This window comes from Vombatus ursinus, unplaced genomic scaffold (assembly GCF_900497805.2).
Source record: "Vombatus ursinus unplaced genomic scaffold, bare-nosed wombat genome assembly UNPS02000577.1, whole genome shotgun sequence".
Classification (NCBI taxonomy): domain Eukaryota; kingdom Metazoa; phylum Chordata; class Mammalia; order Diprotodontia; family Vombatidae; genus Vombatus; species Vombatus ursinus.
In genome coordinates this window covers 11,625,601-11,641,797 of record NW_020940355.1, presented here as the reverse complement: position 1 = coordinate 11,641,797, position 16,197 = coordinate 11,625,601, and the positions used below count along the sequence as shown (strand labels likewise).

The following is a 16,197-nucleotide window of genomic DNA, read 5'->3' as shown; positions in this document are numbered from 1 at the left end:
TAATTTATTTCTCTGCTTCATTGCTTCAAGAAAAAGAGGGAAATCCCATCTCCTTGAAAGCAATGTTCTTTATATATATATGTATAATATATATGTATATATAATATATATAGAGAGAGATAGCTATAGATAGAGATAGCTATACAAAGATAGAGATATAGACATATAGATGATATAGAGATCTCCTTGCATAATCACTCTGTTATGTTGTTTCTCGACCTAGACTGTAAACTCCTTGAAGGGAGAGAAAGCTTACCATATTAGTCTTGTATTTCCTGAAGCTTCTAGAATAGTTCTTGGTATGTATTTATTCATTAAATACTTTGGGATTGATTGGTCTATAAGAGCTCATATTTACATAGTGTTTTCAGGTTTCCAGAGCATTTTGTATATATTATCTCACTGGATTCTCACAACATCTCTTAAGTAGTAGAGGGATGTAGATCCCTACTTTATACATGAGAAAACTGAACTCAAACTGAACTCAAAGAACTCAAACAATTTCCTCTGAATCCAACACTCTTTCCATTATATATCACATTCTCTTCCCCATTAATTCTGTAAGTTTTCTTCCTTATAGGATCATAGAAATAAAGCTGGAAGCAGCGATGAGATGGACAGCTGATTGTTAACTTTCCAGTGTGTCAATGTTCAGTGTGAGTATTTACACCTCAGAAATCATCAAACACTGCAAATCAAGTATTGATTTATTATTTTATTGATTGTATCAACTTGAGAAAGTGATGGAAAAAATGTTGATGATGCAGGTTAAACTGTATATACATTTGTTTTTGCAATTTCTGGAAGGTTGGTTGTTAAACATTTATCATAATACTCTTAGTAAGAAGGGATCTCAGTGACCATATAGTTCACTATTTATATGTTTTTTATATTTTATTTATATTTTATATTTAAGGCAACATGCCTGGGGAAGGTAAATGATTACTCAGGGTCATAAGGTAATGGGCATTACTGGCAAAATTTGAGCTAAAGTCCTCAGACTCCTGAGGCAGTACTCTCTCCTTAATAGCATATTGTTCTATGGCATAACAAGGCCATTATTTAGAAATGTGGAATCATAAACCCTAAGAATCTTAGGACTTCCAGCCAAAGATGAATGACAAGTTATCAAGTCTATCCTCTGCCCAAGGAAAGAGCAAAGGTAGATACACACACACATATATACATACATATATTTGAGAGATATAGAGATTCTTCCATTGACTTAAAAAGTCCTATGCCATACAAAGACCCATCTAACGAGAGGAAATACCCAATTCTGACCCTTTCCATTCTAAAGCATGAATAAGAATTTATTTTTTCTTTAGGTTGGTATCCTCTTGGGAATCTGGCACTGGGAAAACAGGCTTTGGCTTCCTTTCAGATAATTTATTTCTCTGCTTCATTGCTTCAAGAAAAAGAGGGAAATTCCATCTCCTTGAAAGCAATGTTCTTTCTCTCTTTTTTATTTTGCGGGGGAGAAATAAGCAGACACGATCTAGATTCCAAAACTTTTTAGCTTTTTTGCCAGCATCTAGCCTTCTCAATCTTATTTTTCTCTGATTTGATCCCAGAAAGTCCAAGTGGGCGAGAGGTATGGCCTCAATTTTTTGATATACTTTATGGAGGTTAGTGCTAGAGTCACCCTCACCAAAAAATTCCACTTTTAAAATAATAACAATAAACTAGCATTTACATAGTGCTTTAAGGTTTGCAAAGTACTTTACAAATGTTATCTCATTTTTATCTTCACAACAACCCTGGAAGGTGCTATTATTATCCCAATTTTACAGATAAGGAAACTGAGGCAGACAGATGTTAAGTGATTTGCCCAGGGTCACACAGCTAGTAAGTGCCTGAGGTCAGATTTGAATTTAGGTCTTCTGACTCCAGGTCCAGCACTATTCACTGTGTCATCTTAAGTCTTTTTATCCTTTGTCTCTTTTTACCTGTTTTAAAAATATTTTTATCATCTTATCATTATTATTGTTTTTTAATAATTTCAAAGCTTATTTTTCCCCATTCCTAAATATTTGAAAATGTAGGCATGAAAAGGTATTGAAGAATAACCATTCACCAATTCCTGAAAGATAGACTAGGCAAGATTCAGATATACACAGCCACTGTGCAGTTATCTCAATAACGGGGACCACAGAAAATTCTCAGAAGACTCTCTCCTCCACTGTCACTCTCTTTCCCTGTTCCAGAAGAAGGGAGAGAAGCTGGTGGAATAGCTTATCTATTCTAAGAGCTTTCCCTACTTACATTTCCTCCAAAGTCATGAGTGTCTTTCTGTAGCAGAAGGGATTTCAAGAATCTGTCTGTCATTTGCCCAGATTCCATTTCCTGTGTTTTAGACTACATAGGTAACCTCTGTGAAGCAGAATGAGCAAATTTTCATTGCAATCTCTCCCAGTCTCTTGCCAATCAATAACAGCTAACATGAATATAGAGCTTTAAGGTTTGCAAAACGCTTTACATATATTGTCTCATTTGATCTTCAATACAACCCTGTGAGGTAGGCGATTTATTATCCCTTTTTTATAGACAGAGAAACTGGAGCTGGAAAGGGTTATATGCTTTATCCAGGACACATAGCTTAGTAAGTGTCTGAGGCAGAATCTTAACTCATGTGTTCCTTACCTTACGTCCAGGGCCACCTTGCTGACTCAACAATTATTAATTATTAGGTGTCAAGCATTGTGCTAAGCACTGGGGCTATAAAGACAAAAAAAAAAAAAGACAGTCAATGACTTTTAGAAGCTCACAATAGAGATAAGGAAGACAACATATACATTTAAAGATTTTTAATACATAAAGTTAGATACTAGGTGATTTTGGTGGGAGGGCACTGTCAGCTTGGCTAAATGTTCTTATAAAAGGCATAAATATTACATGAAGCCTTGGAATTTCTGGGCACACTAAAGGGAAAGGGCACATCTTTGCTTGAGAGAGATTTAGTGGTACTTAACAAAAGGGAAGGGGCAGAGTTTTTCTGAACTGAATGTTTGTTGACCCAGAGTTTCAGCTTAAAAGAGGATGGTCCTGACAATCAGGTTGGGTATCTGCAGGATGAGGGAATATCAGCTTTGGTCCCTGGGCTTAAAAGTGATCCCTTAACACTATGTAGGTAACCATTCTTCTGGGCAATTATTAATCAGATTTTAAGGTGTTTAGGGTTGGAAGGGTGCAGCCCAAAGAAGAAATTTGAATGGAATGTGTCAGTCTTGTTCTTATGGGAATCAGGAAGGGGGAGGGTGGGTTAATTGCTTGTTGCTCCTGGAAATGACTAAGTGGGAATAAAGCCAGGAATATTACTATTCAACTGTAATTGTGTTGGACTTGGAATGAAAATAATTGAGGTAGAATCCTACTTTTTCCCACTGTTATGGATCAGAAAAATTTCTCTATGGTTATTTGGGAGGGGGGAGTGGATGCCTGCTTTCTTTCCAACAAGCTGTTTATGTAGTGTGGGTGAAGTGGAAGGGGTCCTGGGTTTGGTGGAGGAGGACCTGCGTTCAAATCCTGACTTTGCCATTTATTACTCGGGTGATCTTGAGTGAGTAAGGGCTTCTCTGGGTTTCAGTTTCCTCATCTGTAAAAGAAGGGGGTTAGACTAGATGACCTATATTTGAGATGGTCCTCTAGGACCCGATTGCTTCAATCTCTGAATCTATGATCCGATGGACCCCAAACCACATCACCTTGACTAGCCAGAGCAACCTTTCCCCTCCTATATCCCTTTCTTTCCCCTTCTCTGGAACTTTCTAATCTTCTTGACCTAGAAGCTTCCAGGCTAAACAAATGTCTAATTTTCTAGCTGGTTGGCATCTCCTTGATTACAGCCTTGGCATGGAAAACCAAGCAGATGCACCTGAATGGGAACCCACCCCTCGCTATAAAACTTGGAGCTGTCCTGACACATGCAGAGAATATAAACCCGGGAGTCCCTGGGAGAGCTTGGTGAACTATGTGCCAAGTCTCAGAGTAGCCTTTCACAAGACCATTATAAACTACCCCCTCCTGCCATGATCCTGAGGTTCCCAGGCAGCATCCCAAATCGCATTCCCTCCTGCTCTGCACAGTGTTGCTTTAGAAGTACAAATCCTGTGTGCATGTGCATGTGGGAGGTCGGGGCAGGGGGAGGGAGGGGTCAGCAGATTGCCCTAATTTGGAGGTATCAGTTGCTGCCCAATTTTGAGGGGGTAGATCTGCCCTAGTACTTTTCCCTTGTTGCCCCCACCTCTCCTTTGATGCTATCTTGAATGTCTCTGGTTAAACCACATAACTTCTCTTTAAACACACCAAATAAAGGGGTCTATTGCTTTTTAACAATTATGGGCCCACTGTGTGCCAGGCATTGTGCTAAATACTGAGGATACAAAAAGAGGCAAAAGACAGTCCCTACCCTCAGGAAGCTTACAATCTAAGGGGGAGACAACATGCAAACAAATATATACGAAGCAAGCTTTATACAGGTTAAATATGAAATAATTAACAGAGGGAAGGTTCTAGAATGAAGAAAGGTGGGGAAAACTTCTTGTAGAAGGTGGGATTTTAGTTGGAATTTAAAGGAAGCCAGGAAGGCCAGTAGTCAGAGCAGAGGAGGGAGTGTTATAGGCATTGGGGGACTGCCACAGAGAATGCCAAGAGGCAAGAGATGAAGTATCTTGTTTGTGGGACAGCCAGGAGGCCAGTGTGGATTGAAGAGTCAGTGTTGGGAAGTAAGGTGTAAAAAGGCTTGAAAAGGGGCAGCTAGGTGGCACAGTGGATGGAGCACTGGCCCTGGAGTCAGGATGACCTGAGTTCAAATCAGGTCTCAGATTAGATACTTGACACTTACTAGCTGTGTGACCCTGGGCAAATCACTTAACCCCAACTGCCTTGCAAAAAAAAAAAAAAAGGCTTGAAAGGTAAGAGGGGGCTAGGTTATGAAGGGCTTTGAGTGCCAGATAGAGCATTTTGTTGTTGATCCTGGAGGAAATAGGGAGCCACTGGAGTTTATTGAGTTGGGGAGGGAGGGATTGTGCATGTGATACTATAGTTCCCTCACTTTAGGAAAACCACTTTAGTGAGGGATGGATTGAAGTGGAGAGAGATTTGAGGCAGGCAAAACCACTAGCAGACTATTATAATGATCTAGGTGTGAGGTGATGAGGGCCTGCATTGCAGTGGTGATGTCAGAGGAGAAATGGGCACACCAAAGAAAGTGAAATCAACAGGTCTTGGTAAGAGCTTAGATATGGAGGATGGGGAGTCCAGGATGACTCCTAGGTTGTGAACCTGAGGACCTGGGAGGATGGTGTTGCCCTCTACAGTAACAGGGAAGGTAGGAGGGAAGAGGGGTTAGGGGAAAGATAATGAATTCCATTTTGGACGTAGTGAATTTAAGATGTCTAATGGAAATCCAGTTTGATATATCTGAAAGGCAGTTGGAAATGTGAAAGTGGAGTTCAGCAGAGAGTTTGGGACTGGACAGGTAGATTTGAGAGTTATCAGCATGGAGATGGTAATTAAATCCATGGAAACTGATGAGATCACCAAGTAAGGTTGTATAGAGGGAGAACTGGACAGAACCCTGAGGGACCCCTATGGTTAGAGGGCATGATCTAGAAGAAGATCCTGCAAAGAAGAGAGAGGAGGAGTGGTTGGCTTGGTAGGAAGAGAACCAGGAGAGACTGGTGTCCCAAAAACCTAGAGAGGAGAGAGTATCAAGGAGGAGAGAGCAATGAATAGTGCCAAAGGCTGCAGAGAGTTTGAGGAGAATGAGGACTGAGAGAAGGCCATTGGATTTGGCAACTAAGAGATCATTGGTAACTTTGGAAAGAGCAGTTTTGGTGGAATGATAAGGTTGGAAGCAGATTGTGAGAGGTTAAGAAGAGAGTGAGAAGAGAGAAAGTAGAGGCACCTATTGTAGACAGCCTTTTTTACTACAAAGGGCACAAGAGCTATAGGGTGATAGCAGGAATGGAAGGATCAAATTATGGGTTTTTTTCAGTGTGGGGAGACATGGGAGTGTTTGTAGGTAGTAGGGAATAAGCCACTAGACAAGAAGAGACTGAAAATAATTGGAAAAAGTGGGGACAACAGAGGGGTCAATCTTTTGGAGGAGAGGAGATGGAATAGGATCACTTAAGCAAGCAGAGAGGTTAGCTTTGGTCAGGAGTAAGACTGCTTAATCATGTGAGGCAGGGGTGAAGGATGAGAGGGTGGCAGAAGGCACCTGAGTGATAGCAGAAGAGGAAGAAGGAGCTCATGGTGAATGTGAGGCAAGGTCCTCAGCTGAGAGAATGGGCAGAGGGGAGCCTTGCGAGGTTTGAAGAGGGGTTAAAAGATTTGGAAGAGCCACGTTTTGAAGAGTGGGATAGTGAGTTGATGAGAGAGGTACAATAGGATTGCCTAGCAGCAGTGAGGGCTCAGTTGAGGTTGTGTAACATAAACTAGTAGTGGATCTAGTCAGAATGATTGCTAGATTTTCCGTGTTTAGCAGCACATATATAGGAGCGATTTGGCTGGACATAATCAATGATCTGATAAGGGGGAAAGGGATTCAAAAGAAGAGGAGAGTAGTCTTGAATTGGTTCACCAAGGGGTGAAGAGGAGAAAGCGGGTAGTGCAGGAGAGGTAGCCTGGGAGAGAATTGAGGGGTCAAGGGAGTGGAGTTGGTGGGGTGGATGAAGAGTAGGGTTTTGTAAAGAGAGTCAAAGGTGAAAAGCCAATAGATTAGGGTCAGATAAGGAGAATTCAGAATTCTTTAAGATAGGTGATACCTTTGTGGATTACAGCAAGATCAAGAGTATGACCATCATTGTATGTGGCTGAGGTTGGGTGGAGGGGTAGCTCATGGGAAGTGAGTAAGTTGAAAAACTGAGTGATTAGGGTACTCGAGGGAGAATGAATATGTATGTTGAAGTCCCCTAGTCTTAGGGCAGGAGTTGAGTAGGAGAAAAAAATTATGAACCATGTACCAAACTCATTTTGAAAAGGAGGGGAGTGACTTTGGGGTCTCTAGACAACAGCTACCAGGATTTTGATTGGGTGTTAGATATGAATAGCATAAACCTCAAAGGAGTAGGGGTTCTTCAGTGATGGAAGAAGGATGGGAACATTGTGCAAATCCCATTTAAATCCCAGAACTGGATCCCGACACCACCATACCAGTGGTAAGAACTGAGTCTCACTTTCCCTGTCAGCAAAATAAGTGTAATGCCTGCATTGCCTAATTCACAGGGTGGCTATAGGTCAAGGAGATGTATGTGAAAACATGTTGAAATTGAAAACACTCTGCCACTGTGAGACCCTGGGCAAGTCATTTAACCCTGATTGCCTTACCAAAAAAAAAAAAAAGAAAAAGAAAACACTATGCCACTGTCAAGTCAACAAGCATTTATTAAGCACCTACTATATGCCAGGCACTGTACTAAACACTGGGGATACAAAGAAAGGCAAAAGACAGCCCTTTTCTTTAAGGAGCTCACCGTCTAATAGGGGAGAAAATATGCCAACAACTGTGTATAAATAGGATAGAGATAGGATAAATTAAAGAAAATCTCAAAGTGAAGGTGTTAAAATTAAGGAGGACTGAGCAAGACTCCTTATAGAAGGTGAGACTTTAGCTGAGAACGGAAGGAGGCCATTTGAGCTAGGAGACAGAGTTGAAGAGGGAAAGGGTTCTGGGCATGGGGGACAGCTACAAATGCCCAGAGATGGGAGTATGTTATGTAAAGGACCGCCAGGAGGGCCAGTATCATTGGATCATAAAGTATATGGAAGGGAGAAAGGTGTAAGAAGACTGGAAAGTTAGGAAGGGGCCGGATGATGAAGGAGCTTAAAAGTCAAAGAGGATTTTACATTTTACATCTTAGAGGTGATAGGCGAGCCGCTGGAATTTACTGAATAGGGGAGTGACATAATGAAACCGGCACTTTAGGAAGATCAATCTAATAGCTCAATGGAAGATAAACTGGAGTAGAGAGACATTTGAGGTACGAAGACCACCAGCAAGCTGCTGCAATTGTCCAGGCTTGAGGTGCTAAGGGCCTGCACCAGTGGTGGCAGCATTGGAGAAGAGATGGGGGTGTATATGGGAGATGTTGCAAATATAGAAAGGACAGAACTTGGCAACTTATTGGATAGGGGGTGTGTGACAGGGTGAGAAACAGTGAGGAGTCAAGGATCATCCTGGAAGGTGACTGAAAGGATGGTGGTGACTTCAACAGTAATCGGGAAGTTAGGAAGAGAGAAGCGTTTGATAGAAAAGACAATGAGTTCAGTTTTGCACGTGCTGAGTTTAGGAAATCTATGGGACGTCCAGTTTAAGATGTCCAATAGGCAGTCATATGTGAGATATGGAGGTCAGGAGAGAGGTTAGGGCTGGGCAAATTGATCCCTGAGAATCATCTGCATGGAGACGGTAATTGAATCAATGGGATTTGATAAAATCACCATGGGAAATAGTATAGAGGAACAAAGAAGAAGGCCCAGGGTTGAGCCTTAGGGGACACCCATGTATTGACCATGTATTCTTCCACAAGAAGATCCAGCAAAGAAGACCAAGAAAGAATGGTCAGACAGGCAGGAGGAGAGCCAAGAGAGAGCAGTGTCATGAAAACCTAGAAAGAAGAGAAAACCAAGGAGAAGAGGATGGCCAACAGTATCGAAGTCTGCAGAGAAGCCAAGAACAATGAGGACTGAGGAAAGGTCAATGGATTTGGCAATCAAGATCATTAGAAACCTTGGAAAGAGCGGTTTCAGTGGAATGATAAGGTTGGAAGACAGATCACAGAGAGTTAAGGAGATAGTGAGAGGAAAGGAAGTGGAGGTGCCTGTTGTAGAGGACTTTCCAAGGAGTTTCACCACAAAAGAGTGACGGCCACAGGGAATGCATGGACCAAGTGAGGGCTTTTTTGAAGATGACCTTGATGGCTTTAGGGAGAGGTAAGACACCAGAGTACAGCAAGATGAAAGAGCTCTTCATAGAATTTAGAGAGGGAGGAGACGTCATCTAGTCCAACTTCTTAATTTATTTTTTTTTTGCAAGGAACGTATTATTTTTTGTTGTTCTGTACTTGATAAATGTCACCAAACAGCATTTCCACATCTATAGAATGTAAAAAGAAAATTGTACATGATACCACAAATCTCTATTACGTATGGCTTATATATTTTTTAAATGCAGTACATTCAACATGGTGTCCTACTTATCTGTGTTTTCTTCTGAACTTCCTTCTGTTCTATTTTGTGATTACCCTCTTTTCTTCCTTTTCTTCTCCTTTTTTTGTCATCCCAATTGCTAATCCCCTGCTTCTTCTTAAATTCTCCCCCCATGTGAAAAAAAGTCTCCCTTGTAACAAATGAACAGCATAGACAAGCAAAATAAACCCATGTATTGGCCATGTTCAAAAATGTGTATCTCAATCTGCTCCAAGTCCCTCATCTCTGTATCAATCCAACCTCTTGATTTTATAGATAAGGAAACTGAGGCTCAGAGAGGTGAGTTGATTTACCTAATGTCATACCTGGAGTAAGTGGCAAAGCTGGGTTATGAGCCTACTTCCTTTGCCTCCAGAGGACACTGCCTTTGGGTTGTTGAAATGATAAATGCTCTGATGGGGAAAGTATTTATCTCAGCTTTAACTTTGGTGTATGATTTCATTCTTACTCATTATGCAGTTTGGTAAATTTAATCCATTAAAAGGGACCCTGACACCCAGAACTTATTTGAGTTAAGGTGGATTTTCCCCCTACACTTCTTACTTTTGCTTATAGGATATACTCCCAATCTGGTCATCTCACATTCAAGGAAAATCCAGTGAGAATGAATAGTTTCTCCCAGGCTGTATTCTTGCTGTTGCCCTTCTGTAGTAAGGTCTGCCTACTATTTTTTTAGAACTATGCTTTGTTGCCTAAGTCTTATCTTGGAGCAAGTCAGAGCTTTTTGCTGTTACATACCAAAGCAGGGAATCCCCAGGAAAGTGCAACCCCAAACCATGCTCTTACCTGGCAACTACATGGTTGTGAGAAAGACACATTTATATGCACGTCTTTAGAGTAGTCTCCAGCCCAGAGAATGAGAAACAGTCAGAACCTTCTGAAGACCCCCAGGCTTCTTTGAGATAGAATGACAGGAACTGAAGAATGCAGCAGAGATAAGTTTCTGTCCTCCTCTCTCTCTGTTTGGACAGGTAAGGGAACAGAGAGGAACCAAGATTTCCTGTCAACCCTCAATTGTCCCTCCCTGAGCGATTAGCTTGTACATACCGGTGCTCCCCAGGCTTGAAACAGATGTAGGCACTTCCAATCATGTGGTTCCTAGAGATCTGAAAGGATACCAACAAAGCCAAAGCACTTTCTTTGAAAAATAAATCCATTGTGATTTATGGATGGCTTCTCAGATGAGGGAAGATTCATTTTCCTGTAGCTAAGATATATGTATGACAAGGGCAGGCAACCTTGATTTCATGATGGTCCATTGAGCCACAGGGAAAAAAAAACTAGGGGAAATTAAATTGTTAAAATATTGTTATAATTGTTAATAACTTATATTATGTTAACAATGTAATATGTTATATATTATGTTAATATAATGTTATAGTATATATTATATACTATATTAATACATAGTATATATTATATATGATATTAATATATAGTATATATGATGTATTATGTTAATGCAATAAATTATTAATAACAATAAATCGATATTAAATATAGCAAATGACAATGTATACATAATACATCATGTATGTACACAATGTGTATATAAGCATGCATGTACATGTGTACACATATATAGCTACACATAGATATGTGTGTATCATGCACATGCATAGATGTTCTATACATATATACATATATAGATATAAATTTACATATAAATTCCCCATGTGCATATGTGTATATGTACATAAACACACACATGTATACACATACACATACACAACTTGTCCACTGTGTAAATGTGTGTACATATGTATGCATATACATATGAGTATACAATACATTCCCAATACAATACCTACACATACATATACATGTATTATATATATTTATAATACATGCATTATTATTTGATAATTTATTAGACTTTTAATAATTTTATTAATGTATATATACTGGTCCCACAATTTCATAGGTAGAAGGAAGCTAAGTGACTTGCCCATCAGTACATGTATATATGTATAGGTATACATGCACACACAGATCTCTCTCTCTCTCTCTTAGAGAGCTGCCTGGGGCATTGAGACACTTGGTGACTTTGCCTTTGGTCAAACAACCAGTATATGTAAGAGGCAAGACTTGAACTCATCACCTCCTGACTTTGACGCTAATTCTCTCTCTACTATGCAACATTGCTGCTTCATGTTATGTCTTAAGTACATATTATAAGCCAGTTAAAATAGGGGAAAGAAGTAGGAAAGGATGAGAGGAGAAGCCTGGTTTTGACTAAATGTGAGACCACAGGCAAGTCACATAATCTCTCTGAACTGCAGTTTCCTCGTCTGTAAAATGGATGTAATGATACCAGTAGAATTCATCTCACAAGGCAGTTATAAAGGCTCAAGTGTGATTATGTACATAAAGTGCTTTGTGAACATTAAAGTGCTGTAGAAATGTGAAATATTAATGTGAGAAGGAGTGAGGAAGAGAGGCGCAGAAAGGGAGATAGAAATAGATGGAGAGGGAAAGGAGCAGAGAGAGATTGTGCAGATTCTTCTCTGGGGAAAAAAAAGGAGCAATCTTCTAAATATAAAAATGAGTAAACATGGGATAGATAGATAATAAATATTTCAGAAATATATCTATATATTGTGTCTCTGTATGTACATATAAACATATTTATTTATATGGATCTATCTATCCCAAAATTATCGTTAAAGACTTCTAATTCCTAAAGTTGGGATGAATGAGGATTCTTAAAATCCATTTTTTCCCCTCAGCTACAATGGAAAAATTCCTCAACCCCCTGCTTTAAAAAAAGTGTCATTTTTCATTACAGAGAAAGAGGTCTGTTTTCCTGAAGGAATATTCCCATCTGGAGGCTCTGAGGGATGTGACTTTCAGAGAATTTCAGAGTTCTCCCTTTTCTGCAGCTATGGTCAGTTGTTGTATTTGGTTTTTGTGTTGGATGAAATGAAGCTGGGAGGCAGAGGCAGCTTCTGGGCATTAGGTTCCTCACTCTTGATGTATGAGGCCAACACTATTTTATCAGGTTTTTTTTTTCCTAGCTGCAGGAGTCCAATGCCATTTTGAAATTTTCTGGTTCAGCCAGTTCTCAGCTTTTCAGAGGCTGATTTTCGGCTTTGGGGAGCATCCAGACCTTTAGCTTCATTTCATTGTCCTCTAACCACTGTTGTTTTCAGTCACTAAACCATTCCTTGGCCCTCCATTAGAGATGAGCAAGGAGAGGTATGACTCAGGGAATGGACTCGTAACGACTTTGGAGCTGGCTGTTGTCCTTTGTGCTTGAAGAGAACCAAGATGGCATCACAATGTCGGGGTCAAGGTACAGTGTGTCCAACTGTGGCTGATTAAATCAACATGAGCTCGGAAGGCTCTACCACAGTTTGGAACCAAATAGCCCACGTGAACATTTGGAATAGAGATATCTCTAAATTTGTGCATCTCACATTTCTTTTGAGCTCCTGCAATTCTGCTTTGCTCATAAAGCACAGCACCTTCTTTGATGGGGGCACACCATTCTGGGGAGTCTAGTGCCAGTGTCTCCTATGTCTCACAATTGATACTAAAGCTCTTCAGAGAGAACTTGAGAATGTCCTTGTATCATTGCTTCTGACATCTATGTGTGAATTCTCCATAAAATTGTTATTGTTGTTTGTCCTTTGTTCTCAAAGAAGACCATGGCATCAAGAAGGTGATGTCATGACTGGCAAATAAATTGAATATATGTGAGGGAGGGCAATAGTCTTTCAGGCAAACATGCTTGGCATTTGAACAACGTAGCCAGAGTCGGGCTCTCTGCAGTAGAGTTTGAATGCTTGGCAGTTCAGCTCAAGAAAAGACCTCAGTGTCTGGCATCTTATCTTGCCAGGTGATTTTCAGAATCTTCCCAAGATACTTCAAATGGAAGTAGTTCAGTATTCTGGCAGTTTTGGAGCTAGAAAGGCCCTTAGGAGCCATCAGATCCAACCCTCTAGCTTTACAGTAGAGGAAATTGAGACCTAAAGAGGTTGATGACTTGCTTAGGAGCACTCAGATGCTTGTATTAACTTGTTCATTTTGCTACTTATAACCAAGTTTGGTAAAAGCTTTGGTGAGTAAGAGTGTTAAGCTCATTGCCTCTATAGTGATATGTATGTCTACATCAGTGACAATATAAGCAATGAATTGTATGCATATATATGTATATATGTACACATATATAAATACATGTACATATGTGCTCCCATATAAATATGTATATATGTACACAGAGACAGAATATATATGTAGAGAGAATATACATATATAGATATATTTCTGAAATATTTATTATCTATCAACCTATCTACATATATATATATATATATATATATATAGAGAGAGAGAGAGAGAGAGAGAGAGAGAGAGAGAGAATATGTTTGTAAATAGTGGATTCAAACCCCACCTCAAGGTCTATTATATTGTTGATTAGTTATTTTAGTCACGTCAGACTCTTTGTGACACCATTTGGGATTTTATTGGCAAAAGATACTGGAGTGGTTTGCCATTACCTTCTCCAGCTCATTTTACAGATGAGGAAACTGAGGCAAACGGGGTTAAGTGACTTGCCCAGGGGTCATGAACCAATTATGTACGTACGTATTTCCTAAATGGCTATTTGAAGAAACAATGTTATCTTATATATAAAAGGTTGCGTTATTAAAAGGAGTTTTAGAAATATTAAGGGGGAAAACCTCTCATTTTTTCTGTTTAGCCAACATGTTTTCCTTCCCTAGAATATGTATGAATTCAAATATGGTGTGTGAATACCAGGAAGAGGTAGACAGAAACATAAGGAAGTTATTAGCAAAAAAAAGGACTGCAGTTGTCTAGAGGAAGGCCTTGTGTGGGAGATGTGACTTGTTTTCTCTTTGGGCTTCATAAACATGATAAAAGGAAGATAAACTGGCTCTCTGGTACTTACCCCGTATAATCCTCAGCCATGATTTAAATTCAGCCCTGAATGAACACATCAGCAGCTTTGCCTGCATCACCTTCATTGTCCATGGCAGGCCTATTCCCCAGCTGGTGTTGGCTTCTCCCTGCAGTACGTGGAGATCATTAATCTTGTATGTTTGGCTTCTCTGGGCGTTAACTTTCTCCTTTGCTGAGATTTAAAAACAGATTGTTGACCTTTCAGAAATTTGTCACGTCTCTCTCTTTTGAAGAGGTTGTGCAAAAAGCAATTACTTGTGTGGGGTGAGGGTCACAAGGAGGAATTCTTCAGCTTGGCCTGGGGCCTGGCTTTTGTAATCCTGCCCTACAGCAAAAATAAGGTGATGACTGAACCTGCCGAGACATCAATTATTTAGCACCTGCAAAATGCTGTGTGCCCCTGCTGATTAGCTATTGCTTCTCGTCTTAGGGAACTCAGCAGGGCCGTGGCTGTTGTGAGCATCAGAGGGGGGAGGCTGGCAGAGAGAGGTGGGTCATTGGCTGGGCTGGCCTGATTGAGCAGAAGGGAGGGTGAGGGAGAATGAACGGGCTTTCTTGATCCCATTCCAACAGTGGCACCAGGCTGATCTATGCTGGACTGCCTGCTTCTTAAAGGCCCCAGCTGGAATCAGCTTCAAATAAACAGATTTCTTGGCTCTGGTGAGTTGGTTGGTATAATAATTTTGTTCATTTCTCCCCCTCTGAGAAGAATTTGATAAACCAAATGACAAAATGGAGATAACGGAAAAAAAAAGTAAAAAAAAAAAAAGAGTTTATCCAGTGAATGTAGGTGCTATAGACAGTTATGTAATAGAATTCAAATTAATAAAATAATTTTTTCTCGGTAGCTATTGATTTCTATGTTTTAATCTTTGATTTAAGAAACCCATTCCCCCCCCCCCCCAAGAGGCTGAAGGGCCTTGGGCCTGTGATTTCACATGTGTGTGGGGTAGGGTAGGGACACATGCATGAACTCCCAGTGTGGAAACTCTCTCCATTGATGCAGATTGGCAACCCTTCTTGTAATTTACAATCTTAGAAAGTTCCCTGAGAGGTTAGATAATCTGTGTATGTTCACACAGCAGGTATGAGCAAGAGATGAGATTTAGGTCTCCCTGAGTCCAAGGGCCAGCTCTCTATCTACCAGCCCTCAGGTATACCTCTGCTATACCTGAATCAGCCAAATAATTACCTCAACTTTCCCCTTTAGGTCCTCTTTCCACTTTGCTTACATAGATACACTAAAAACAAAAAAGAGGAGGAAAATAAAAGGCCTTTTGACTTATCTCCAGCCTTTTTTTTCTTAATTTATGAAATAACACAAGCATTTCCATAACACAGTAGAATAAAAAAAAAGATGATTGCACATGAAACTGCAAATCCATTATATACAATTTGCTATTCCTTTTAAATATATAATAAAATTATCATGCAACTTTCTTTTTTTTCTTCGTTCCTTTCAAAGATGGCTACTATTAGACACAAATATGGATGTATATATATGCATATATATGTATAGACACATATATGTAAAATCATTCTGTATATACTTCTATTTATCAGTTCTTTTGAAGAGGTTTACCTACAATTCCCAGAAAAACCTTAAAACTTTGAGATTCCTTGTAGACTCACTTATCTCTCTTTGACAAAAAGAACCTGGCTTCAGTTTTGTTTACCAGTCCCAGGAAACCCTTAAAGTTTTAGAAACTGCCTTATTTCCCTTTGAAAGCAAACTTCTCCTTCCAGCTCCCTTCATTATCTATTCTAATTGTCTGTTCAAATCACTCAGACATTCCAAACGGAAATTCTCACCTGGACCCTTTTCCAAATGGTCCACCTCCCCCATCAACTGGCTTTCCCATTGTTTTGCCTTTCTGGCCATTCCCACCCTTAATCCTAGCTAGGTGCCAGTGTTCCTTTCGTCCCAGCTTGCTGGCCACCCCCATCCAGATCTCCCTAGAGCCCTCCTCCCCTCACCCCAAACTGCTTGGCCACTCCTTGGACCCCTCCTCCCATCACTCCAAACTGGATGGCCCCTCCCTCAGTCTGTACTTAAGG

The 16,197-nt window shown here is 40.2% G+C and overlaps 1 long non-coding RNA gene across 4 annotated transcripts; it reads right to left on the bottom strand.

The window, feature by feature from the left end:
• Window positions 1-2,692: 2,692 nt before the first annotated feature.
• LOC114029351 lies at window positions 2,693-14,325 on the bottom strand. Of its 4 annotated transcripts, none has more exons than XR_003567492.1 (4): window positions 14,129-14,325; window positions 10,261-10,319; window positions 10,000-10,172; window positions 7,471-9,100 (listed from the first exon to the last, which is right to left on the bottom strand). It is a non-coding gene; the product is annotated as an uncharacterized LOC114029351 (long non-coding RNA). The 4 variants fall into 4 exon arrangements; XR_003567493.1 differs by having other exon boundaries at window positions 10,000-10,130; XR_003567487.1 differs by lacking the exon at window positions 7,471-9,100 and adding an exon at window positions 2,693-2,718 and having other exon boundaries at window positions 10,000-10,319.
• Between the last annotated feature and the right edge of the window lie 1,872 nt (window positions 14,326-16,197).